The sequence below is a fragment of the Leptodactylus fuscus genome, chromosome 7 (assembly GCF_031893055.1).
Source record: "Leptodactylus fuscus isolate aLepFus1 chromosome 7, aLepFus1.hap2, whole genome shotgun sequence".
In the NCBI taxonomy this organism is placed as follows: Eukaryota; Metazoa; Chordata; class Amphibia; order Anura; family Leptodactylidae; genus Leptodactylus; species Leptodactylus fuscus.
Genome location: NC_134271.1, coordinates 13,269,901 through 13,280,099, shown reverse-complemented (window position 1 = coordinate 13,280,099; position 10,199 = coordinate 13,269,901). Strand labels below are relative to the sequence as shown.

Sequence of the window (10,199 nt, the reverse complement as noted above, 5' to 3'; positions counted from 1 at the left end):
CGATCGAGTAGGTATTCTATTGAATACTATGGTATTCCAAATACTCGTACTCGATCGATTACCACTTGCTATTCGAATGGAAAAATTCGATGCAGAACCAGCATTGATTGGCCGAATGCTATACAGTCGGCCAATCAACGCTGGTTCTTCTCCTACCTTTAGAAGTCTTCTCCGTGCAGCGTCCCCGCGGCGTCTTCTGGCTCTGAATTCACTCTGCCAGGCATCGGGCCTGGGCAGAGCCGACTGTGCATGCCCGCGCTAAAAGAAAATGGCCACTTTGACTGTAAGCGGCCATTTTCTTGTAGTGCGGGCATGCGCAGTCGGCTCTGCCCAGGCCCGATGCCTGGCAGAGTGAATTCAGAGCCGGAAGACGCCGCGGGGACGCTGCACGGAGAAGACTTCTCGGAAGATCCAGCCCGACCCTCACTCGTGGACTTAGTAAGTTCAGTTTGATCGAATGTTGCCTACCCCTGAAACAAGCATTTTTCCCCCATAGACTATAATAGGATTCAATATTCGATTCGAGTAGTTGAATATTGAGGGGCTACTCGAAACAAATATCGAATATTGAGTATTTAACTACTCGCTCACCTCTAAAAGTAATATATAAAATATAGTGAGTGTATATTTATAGACTATACCGTAGTGATGTCACATTTGATGGAAGAGATGTCACTTGAGCCAGGCCTGCGTTGCCACGCATAAGGACGTAAGCCTGGCCCACGTGACATCTGGAACGTCACCAAGTAGGCCCGAAGCCTTCCAGAGCCCAGGAGAGGTAAGTAACAGTGTTTATTATGTTCCCTCACCTCTCCTAAGCCTCTGATCACTACACTCCAGGGTCTGAAAAGACCCCCGAATATAATAATAGTGCTTGTGGTGCCCGTGGCGTCACTTACTGATCCCGACTCCTGCAGAAGGGGAAGCTCCGGCAACCATGAGCAGGAGCCAGGATCGGTAAGTAGTAATAACGGCCTATAAAAAAAAAAATCTGCAGGGGTAGCGGTTGCTGCCGGGCTCCATGATGTCCCGGGCTCTGTGGCAGTTACAACCCTGGGTGTATATTTATTGACTATACCGTAGTGATATGACTATATTGTGAGTGTATATTTATAGACTATACTGTAGTGATGTCATCATAATGTATATATTCAATGTGATGATGTCACAGTGGGAGTGATGTCACTGTCCTATCGTTGTGTGACTGTATGATTTATACGTCGCAGTCTTGTTTGATGATGATGTCATAGCACTGCTTCTATGTGCGTATTTTGCACCTGAACTTCATTGCCCTGGTTTCTTAACAGTGTACATAGAGACTGTGCCTATGATCATGTCAGAGCGGCGAGTTTGCAATTATTTGCAAAAATCCCTTTAACAAACTAAAATCCGTCTCCTCCATGACACTACCTGGACGGCTCTGAGCTAAAAACTGGATGCAATAATAATTCATCTGTGTATGTGCGAGTATATATATATATATCTCCCCAGTGTTAATGAATTACAGGCCGCGCTCCCCGGAGCCTCGGTGCATTGTTGTTCCCCGGCTGCATCATTGCAGGTCTGTGCACACATTGATTTCTCTTAACTGAGTCTAATCCAGCCGCCATTCCTACTGACTGCCGAATCAATTACTGCCAAATGATAATAAACCACAGAAAGGACTTTCTAGCGCGAGGAGGGACGAGCGTCTGCGGCAAATGCAATTACCTTCAATCCTGCTTTATTTATATGGAATCAAATCAGGTTTCTTCGCAGTTTTTTTTTTTTTTTTATAGAAAAAGCCCAAAGACCATAAAGTGGTTGAAATACGGTGAAAATATTCAGTGCGAGCAGCTGTGGACGCCTGGCGCCTTCGGTCTGGTACTGGTAGACTAAGACCGTGTTCCCATTACAGCGATAAAAAACTGGGGACGCTTTGATATACTTTGTACACCAATTTTATAGCGAAAATTAAGGCAAATTTTTTGAGCCAATCACAAAAAAATTGCAACTTTTTGATTTCTTCGTTGTCCCCGAAAATGAGGATCAGATTTATCAGCGTTTACGCAAAAATGAAGGATTTGGATGTGACCTAGTGTGAATTTCCCCTGGACGAAAGGAGACAAAAAGTTGCAATTTTTGAGCAAATTGAAATAAAATTTTTGAATTTAGTTCCAAAAACAGAGGGAATAGTGAAGGCATGGAGGGGGCAAAATTTTTTATATCATATACGCCAAAAATTTGCAATAAACCAGCTATGAGATGGAATAAATTTCACTCCGGTGGAGAGAGCGCCAAGTTTATGAAGTGGGTGCACCTTGTCATAATTGAGGTGCACCCTCCACCAACTGCCTGGCGTCCTAAATACGCCCTATGGATTTCAATGGGGAGAATTTATCAACACTTTTGGGTTGATATTGGGGCGTAGGTTTGGCACGAGGCTCTTTCTTGCACCAAATGTTCACCAGAACCCTTATAATTGTGCAAATGAGGGCGTGGGACTGAGTGGGGACAACATCTTAATTAGAACTCATGCCATAGATGGGCAGCCCCCAAAAACAGCTGTTGGGGCTGGTTCCAATCATGTGACCCCAAATCGGAACCAACTTGGTACCCTTAGGCCCAGCTGCAACAAAAATTTGGCTTCTTTCACGCCCTCTTTTTTAGGGAAAAAAATTGAAAAAATTTTGAAAAATCAATTTGCTCAAAAATTGAACTTTTTATATTTTTTACGTCCAGCTCATAGTCAAATCATCTACATCAGATTTGTGGCGTGAATCACGTCCCGAGACAGGTAAGTTCATTTTAAGTCCCCTTTAAGCACTGATTACTGGGGAGTTCTTAAAGGGTTTCTCCATACTGGGCATCCCCTTTAAACGACAAACTATTTTACCTTCCCCTTTAAGCTCAGCCACTACTTTTCTCTGACTTCTACAAAATGACCTCCATCATCGGAATGAAATATTCCAACCTAAAATCAGCGTGTGCATTAGAGGCGCGAAGACAATCCGGCGCCGCATACAAACAAGTCATTTTGTATAACCTGACCAGTCGGTGGGTCGCGTCCCAGCGCCGCGCCTCTCGCTGTGATGCTGAGTCTGTATCTACGAGCTGATAAGATGCAACGTTTAACATATTTTGCAAATCCACCAACGCGGCGCTGAAATACGGTTTTTGCATTCTTGGCGTGGCGGGGAAGGTTCTATAATTCGGTGTGTATTTCTCATTTTATTTGGTATATAAGCCGTGTCAAAAACTGTCATTGGGCCGCTACTTATAAGCATATGAAATGCACAACAAACTAAGATGAAAGTCGGCGCCGTAAACGCGTTATAAATAATACCCGCGCCTTTAAATCTTTTAATTTGATTACAGAAAAGCACAAACCCATCATGCAAATGATATGCGGCGGCGGTGGCGTCTATCTCTCCGCAGGAATGGAAATCAGAGGTTGGTGTTTAAAGAGCTTTCTGTTCTCGTTGATCAGCATATTCTGTTCATGCCTCACGGAGTCGTAGAATTTGTGTATTCCCAACACCTAATTTATCACTTGACTTCCGAAAAAGTATGTTCAGGGCATCGGAAAATGGGATAAGTAGATTCAGCTATTTCCTAGCAGAGAATAGAAATGGAGCACGCGGGGCGGCCGCCGATTCTGCAACATGGCTGAAGGGCTGATTTAGCATCCGGGGTCTCTACAGTAGCAGCATGCTCCGAAAGACGAAGGTTGGGAATTGTACGCTGCTGAGGGTCTGCTTACAGTCCAAAACCGTAACGTTTCCGTATATTCAGATGTGATCCTTCTGCGCATTGTCATCTCATTCCCTTCGTGTTCACACCTACGAGTCACGCGGCCAGTCAGTCATCGTTTCCTTCCCAGTTTAAGAATCTATTTTCCGATGCCAAATGGCTATTTTTGAAATAAAAGAGAGAATAAACGAAGTTATGATAGGCGGCATTATCAGAGCGGAAGACGCCGGGGAATTGGCTTAGAGATTGCTAGATCTTCACTCTACTAAGGAACCGAGGGAAAGAAAACAGAAGGGGCAGCGACAGCGCTTTAGAGACGCGGATAATTTAACCATTTATTGCTCACAGGGGTGTAGATTATATATAGGGCAGGGTGTATACCCAAATTAGGGCATGTATACCTACAATCAAAGAAGGACCCACCACTAATAGCATGACTCAGGACTCAAGAGGACCCACAACCAAGAACGTCCCACTACCACCAACGCAAGTCAAACGGGAGCACAACCCAAGAAGGTACGACCATTAAAAGCATCATTCAGAACTCAAGAGGACCCAAAACCAAGAAGTTCCCACTACCACCAATAGCACAGAAGGACCTACAATAAAAGAAGGACCCACCACTAATAGCATGACTCAGGACTCAAGAGGACCCACAACCAAGAAAGTCCCACTACCACCAACGTAACTCAAACGAGAGCACAACCCAAGAAGGTCCGACCATTAAAAGCATCATTCAGAACTCATGAGGACCCAAAACCAAGAAGTTCCCATTACCACCAATATCACAGAAGGACCTACAATAAAAGAAGGACCCACCACTGACAGCATGATTCAGACCAAGACGGTCCTACTACCACCAAGAGCTCAGAAAAACCTGCGATCTGTGATCTATGAAGGTCCCACCACTACCAGCATGATTCAGAACTCAAGAAGACCCACAACCAAGAATGTCCCACTACCACCAAAACAATTGACTCACAGTCCAAGTACAACCAAACACTACCAACAACAACTCAGAAGACCCACCACTACCAACATGGTTCAGGACTCAGGAGGACCTATATCCAAGAAGGTCCGACTACCACCAACACAAGTCAAAAGGACCCACAGTCCAAGAATAACCCAACACTACCTACATGAGTCATGAGCGTCCACAATCCAAGATAGAACCACAACCCAAGACTCAACACAACTTAGCGGAACCTTCCACTACTAACACGACTCCAGCCTAAGATAGATCCACCAACATGACTAACAGGGACCTCCAATGCAAAAATTACCCAACAGTGAATGAAGAGTCCTCCAATCTAAGAAGGATCCACCACTACCAGCAAAACTTAGGGGTCCCCCAATCTAAAACAACCCACTACTACCAGCAAGACCTAAGAGGAACAAGAACTCACCACTGCCACCATGATTTAGCATGAATCGTAACCCAAAAATGGCCCAGAATCCAGGAAGGACCCAGCACTTCCAGCATGACTCTGGAAGACCTACAAGCCAAGAAAGACTAGAAGACCCAACACTACCAGCATGACTTAGGGAGACCCTGAATCCAAAAATGACCCACAATACTAGTAGGGACAGCAGCAGAATTGTACAATTAATGCTCACAGGATTGAGAAGATACCCATTACCTAATCCAGTACAATTCAGGAGGACTATCCAAGATGGACCAAAGGACCCATCACTACCAGCAAGACTTAGGGGAACCTACAATCCATGAAAGACCCACAATCCAAGAAAGAGTTGCCTGTAATGCTTTGACATGCCCGTGTATCTACTAATTTGGTATTATGTTGGCATACTAGGGTCGTCTATGGGCACTATATGGCATTATATGAAAAGTATGGCATTATATGGGCACAGGACTTTGAGCAAGCTCAGGGGTGACTGGCTTGGTCCGCTATATCTTTGACCCTGAAGTCTGCACTGCCCGCCGCTCTTCCTCCATTCCTCCAGCCTGCTTCTTAAGATCTGTGTACGAGTAGGAGGCCTCATAAGAAACCATCAACCATCCAAACGTATTCCTCCTTCTAATGAAGAATAATTGAGCATAATGTGTTGCGATGGGGGGACGCATCATCACATTATCTCGGCCAGGTCTTCCCGAGACACGGTTACCACCGGCAGGTTCGTCATCGCATCCCACGCTCACCATAAGGACCTATTATTTCTACATGATGAGAGACGGCATATTCACCCAGCTTATTTTCTCGATTACTTCATCCCAGTCGGAGTCATTTATCATCCTTTCTTTTATTACTTTGTGCAGACATGGGGAATCCGTGCAGCCGGATGATACATAGAGGTGAGCGGATTATTAGGAATGCCCTGAGAGGAGAGGGCTCGCATCCTTCATGGCCTGTCATCCCGCACTCATCAGGCAGCGTTTACTGGACATAGATCATTGACAAGGGTGCGATTCCTATGTAGAAAATGGATCCCGCCATCATCTGTAATTAATAAACATGGCTGTCATTTCTTCTCTTGTCCACTGCACAGGCATCTCCTAATCCTACCGCCCTCCTGTCTAAATCGCAGACTTCATCTAATCCTACCGCCCTCCTATGTCTCAGACTTCATCTAATCCTACCGCCCTCCTGTCTATATCACAGACATCATCTAATCCTACCGCCCTCCTGTCTATGTCACGACTTCATCTAATCCTACCGCCCTCCTGTCTATATCACAGACATCATCTAATCCTACCGCCCTCCTGTCTATGTCACAGACATCATCTAATCCTACCGCCCTCCTGTCTATGTCACAGACATCATCTAATCCTACCGCCCTCCTGTCTATGTCACGACTTCATCTAATCCTACCGCCCTCCTGTCTATATCACAGACATCATCTAATCCTACCGCCCTCCTGTCTATATCACAGACTTCATCTAATCCTACCGCCCTCCTATGTCACAGACTTCATCTAATCCTACCGCCCTCCTGTCTATGTCTCAGACTTCATCTAATCCTACTGCCCTCCTATGTCACAGACTTCATCTAATCCTACCGCCTTCCTATGTCTCAGACTTCATCTAATCCTACCGCCCTCCTGTCTATGTCACAGACTTCATCTAATCCTACTGCCCTCCTGTCTAAGTCTCAGACTTCATCTAATCCTACCGCCCTCCTGTCTATGTCTCAGACTTCATCTAATCCTACTGCCCTCCTATGTCACAGACTTCATCTAATCCTACCACCTTCCTATGTCTCAGACTTCATCTAATCCTACCGCCCTCCTGTCTATGTCACAGACTTCATCTAATCCTACTGCCCTCCTGTCTATGTCACAGACTTCATCTAATCCTACCGCCCTCCTGTCTATGTCACAGACTTCATCTAATCCTACCGCCCTCCTGTCTATGTCACAGACTTCATCTAATCCTACCGCCCTCCTGTCTATGTCACAGACTTCATCTAATCCTACTGCCCTCCTGTCTATGTCACAGACTTCATCTAATCCTACCGCCCTCCTGTCTAAGTCTCAGACTTCATCTAATCCTACCGCCCTCCTGTCTATGTCACAGACTTCATCTAATCCTACCGCCCTCCTGTCTATGTCACGACTTCATCTAATCCTACCGCCCTCCTGTCTATGTCACAGACTTCATCTAATCCTACCGCCCTCCTGTCTATGTCACAGACATCATCTAATCCTACCGCCCTCCTGTCTATATCACAGACTTCATCTAATCCTACCGCCCTCCTATGTCACAGACTTCATCTAATCCTACCGCCCTCCTGTCTATGTCACAGACTTCATCTAATCCTACCGCCCTCCTATGTCACAGACTTCATCTAATCCTACCGCCCTCCTATCTATATCACAGACTTCATCTAATCCTACCGCCCTCCTATGTCACAGACTTCATCTAATCCTACTGCCCTCCTGTCTATGTCACAGACTTCATCTAATCCTACCGCCCTCCTATCTATATCACAGACTTCATCTAATCCTACCGTCCTCCTGTTTAAGTCGCAGACTTCATCTAATCCTACCGCCCTCCTGTCTAAGTCTCAGACTTCATCTAATCCTACCGCCCTCCTGTCTATGTCACAGACTTCATCTAATCCTACCGCCCTCCTGTCTATATCACAGACATCATCTAATCCTACCGCCCTCCTATGTCACAGACTTCATCTAATTCTACCGCCCTCCTGTCTGTCACAGACTTCATCTAATCCTACCGCCCTCCTATGTCATAGACTTCATCTAATCCTACCGCCCTCCTATGTCATAGACTTCATCTAATCCTACCGCCCTCCTATGTCACAGACTTCATCTAATCCTACCGCCCTCCTGTCTATATCACAGACATCATCTAATCCTACCGCCCTCCTATGTCACAGACTTCATATAATACTACCGCCCTCCTATGTCACAGACTTCATCTAATCCTACCGCCCTCCTATGTCACAGACTTCATATAATACTACCACCCTCCTATGTCACAGACTTCATCTAATACTACCGCCCTCCTATGTCACAGACTTCATCTAATACTACCGCCCTCCTATGTCACAGACTTCATCTAATCCTACCGCCCTCCTATGTCACAGACTTCATATAATACTACCGCCCTCCTATGTCACAGACTTCATCTAATACTACCGCCCTCCTGTCTATATCACAGACTTCATCTAATCATTTATGCTAAGGTCACAGAGTTCCTGGTAAGTGGCCCCCGCCGGTCAGTAAGTGATGGCCCCCCAGTGACCTGCATCCCCTACATCCCGGCAGTCCCCGCAGTCCCTGCATGTATTCCCCGTCCTCTTGCTATCCTGTCACCGCTCACATGTAATTTTTGCAGGAAATATTGCAGAATCCCCAGATTTCTCAGCTGCCATAATGAAGACTGATAAATGTTATTGATTTTCTGTGGGAAATGTTAATGCCGTGAGAATGTCCCTGATAAACCAGACTGGGCATTAGGAGCCATTATTATCCATCTCTCTCACAACTTCCCGATTTGCTGGAACGTAATAACACGGCCATTTTTCAGAATGTCAATTACTCCCTCTAGAAAATAGAGCAGCAAATAAAACGTCCATCATTATCATGAGCCAACTGCACACAAGAAAGGACAGACTGAGTCATTGTCAGTACAGCGGCCGCAGTGTAGCTCAGGCCCATCCGAGAACCGCACAACACAGCATGGGTAATGGGGGGAAGGAGCAAGGGCACATGGAAGGAAGGGAGGAAGGGAGGAAGGAAGGAAGGAAGGAAGGAAGGAAGGAAGGAAGGAAGGAAGGAAGGAAGGAAGGAGGTAAAGAGCAAGGGCACATGGAAGGAAGGAAGGAAGGAAGTAGAGAAGGAAAAAAGAAGGAAAGGAAAGGAGAAGGAAGGAAAGGAGGAGGTAAAGAGCAAGGGCACATGGAAGGAAGGAAGTAGGGAGGGAAGGAAGGAAGGAAGGAAGGAAGGAAGGAAGGAAAGGAGGAAGGAAGGAAGGATGGATGGAAGGGAGGGAAGGATGGATGGGAGGGAGGAAGGAAAGAAGGAAGAAAGGGAGGAAGTAGAGAAGGAAAAAAGGAGGAAAGAAAGGAGAAGGAAGAAAGGAAGGAAGGGAGGAGGTACAGAAGGAAAAAGGAGGAAAGAATGGAAAGGAGAAGGAAGGAAGGAAGGAAGGAAGGAAGGAAGGGAGGGAGGGAGGAGGGAGGGAAGGAAGGAAGGAAGGAAGGAAAGGAGGAAGGAAGGAAGGAAGGAAGGAAGGAAGGAAGGATGGAAGGGAGGAAGGGAGGGAGGAGGTAGAGAAGGAAAAAAGGAGGACAGAAAGGAAAGGAGAAGGAAGGAGGTAAAGCGCAAGGGCACATGGAAGAAAGGAAGTAGAGAAGGAAAAAATGAACGAAGGAGCAAAGGAAGAAAGGGAGGAAGTAATGGGAGGAAAAAAGGAGGAAAGGAATGGAGAAGGTAGGAAAGAAGGAGGGAAAGAGAAAGGGCAGATGGAAAGAAGGGAGAGCAAGGAAGGAAAGAAGGAGGGAAGGAGCAAAGGATGGAAGAGAGCAAGGAAGGAAGAAATGAAGGAAAGAAGGAGGGAAGGAGCAAAGAAAGAAAGAGGGCAAATGAAACAGGAGGAAATAAGATAAGGAAGAAGAAAAGGAGAGAACGGTGTAAGCAGTTAGAAGGAGGGAAAAACATAGGAAAACAGGAGGAAGAAAGAAAATAAGGAAGGAAGGGAAAAAGAAAGGAGGGGATAAGAAAGAAATGAAGGAAGGAAGGAAAGAGCGGAATGAGGAAGAAATCTGGAAGAAGGGAGGGGAAAAGGGAGGAAAATGAGGAAGGAGGGGAATATATAAGGGAGGGAAAAAAGGAAAGGAGCAAGCAGGTAGAAGGAGGGAAAAAAAGAAGGAAGAAAGGAAGAAGTGCGGTATATGGGATAAAAGAAGGAAATATGAAACAAAGGAAAAGGGAAAGACAGGAATAGGGAAGAAAAAAGAGAAAAAGGAAGGAAGTTAGAGAGG

At 45.8% G+C, this 10,199-nt stretch overlaps 1 pseudogene; it reads left to right on the top strand.

Annotated features, from left to right (window-relative positions):
• Positions 1-5,804: 5,804 nt before the first annotated feature.
• On the top strand, positions 5,805-9,804 carry LOC142214417 (uncharacterized; annotated as a pseudogene).
• Positions 9,805-10,199: the final 395 nt, after the last annotated feature.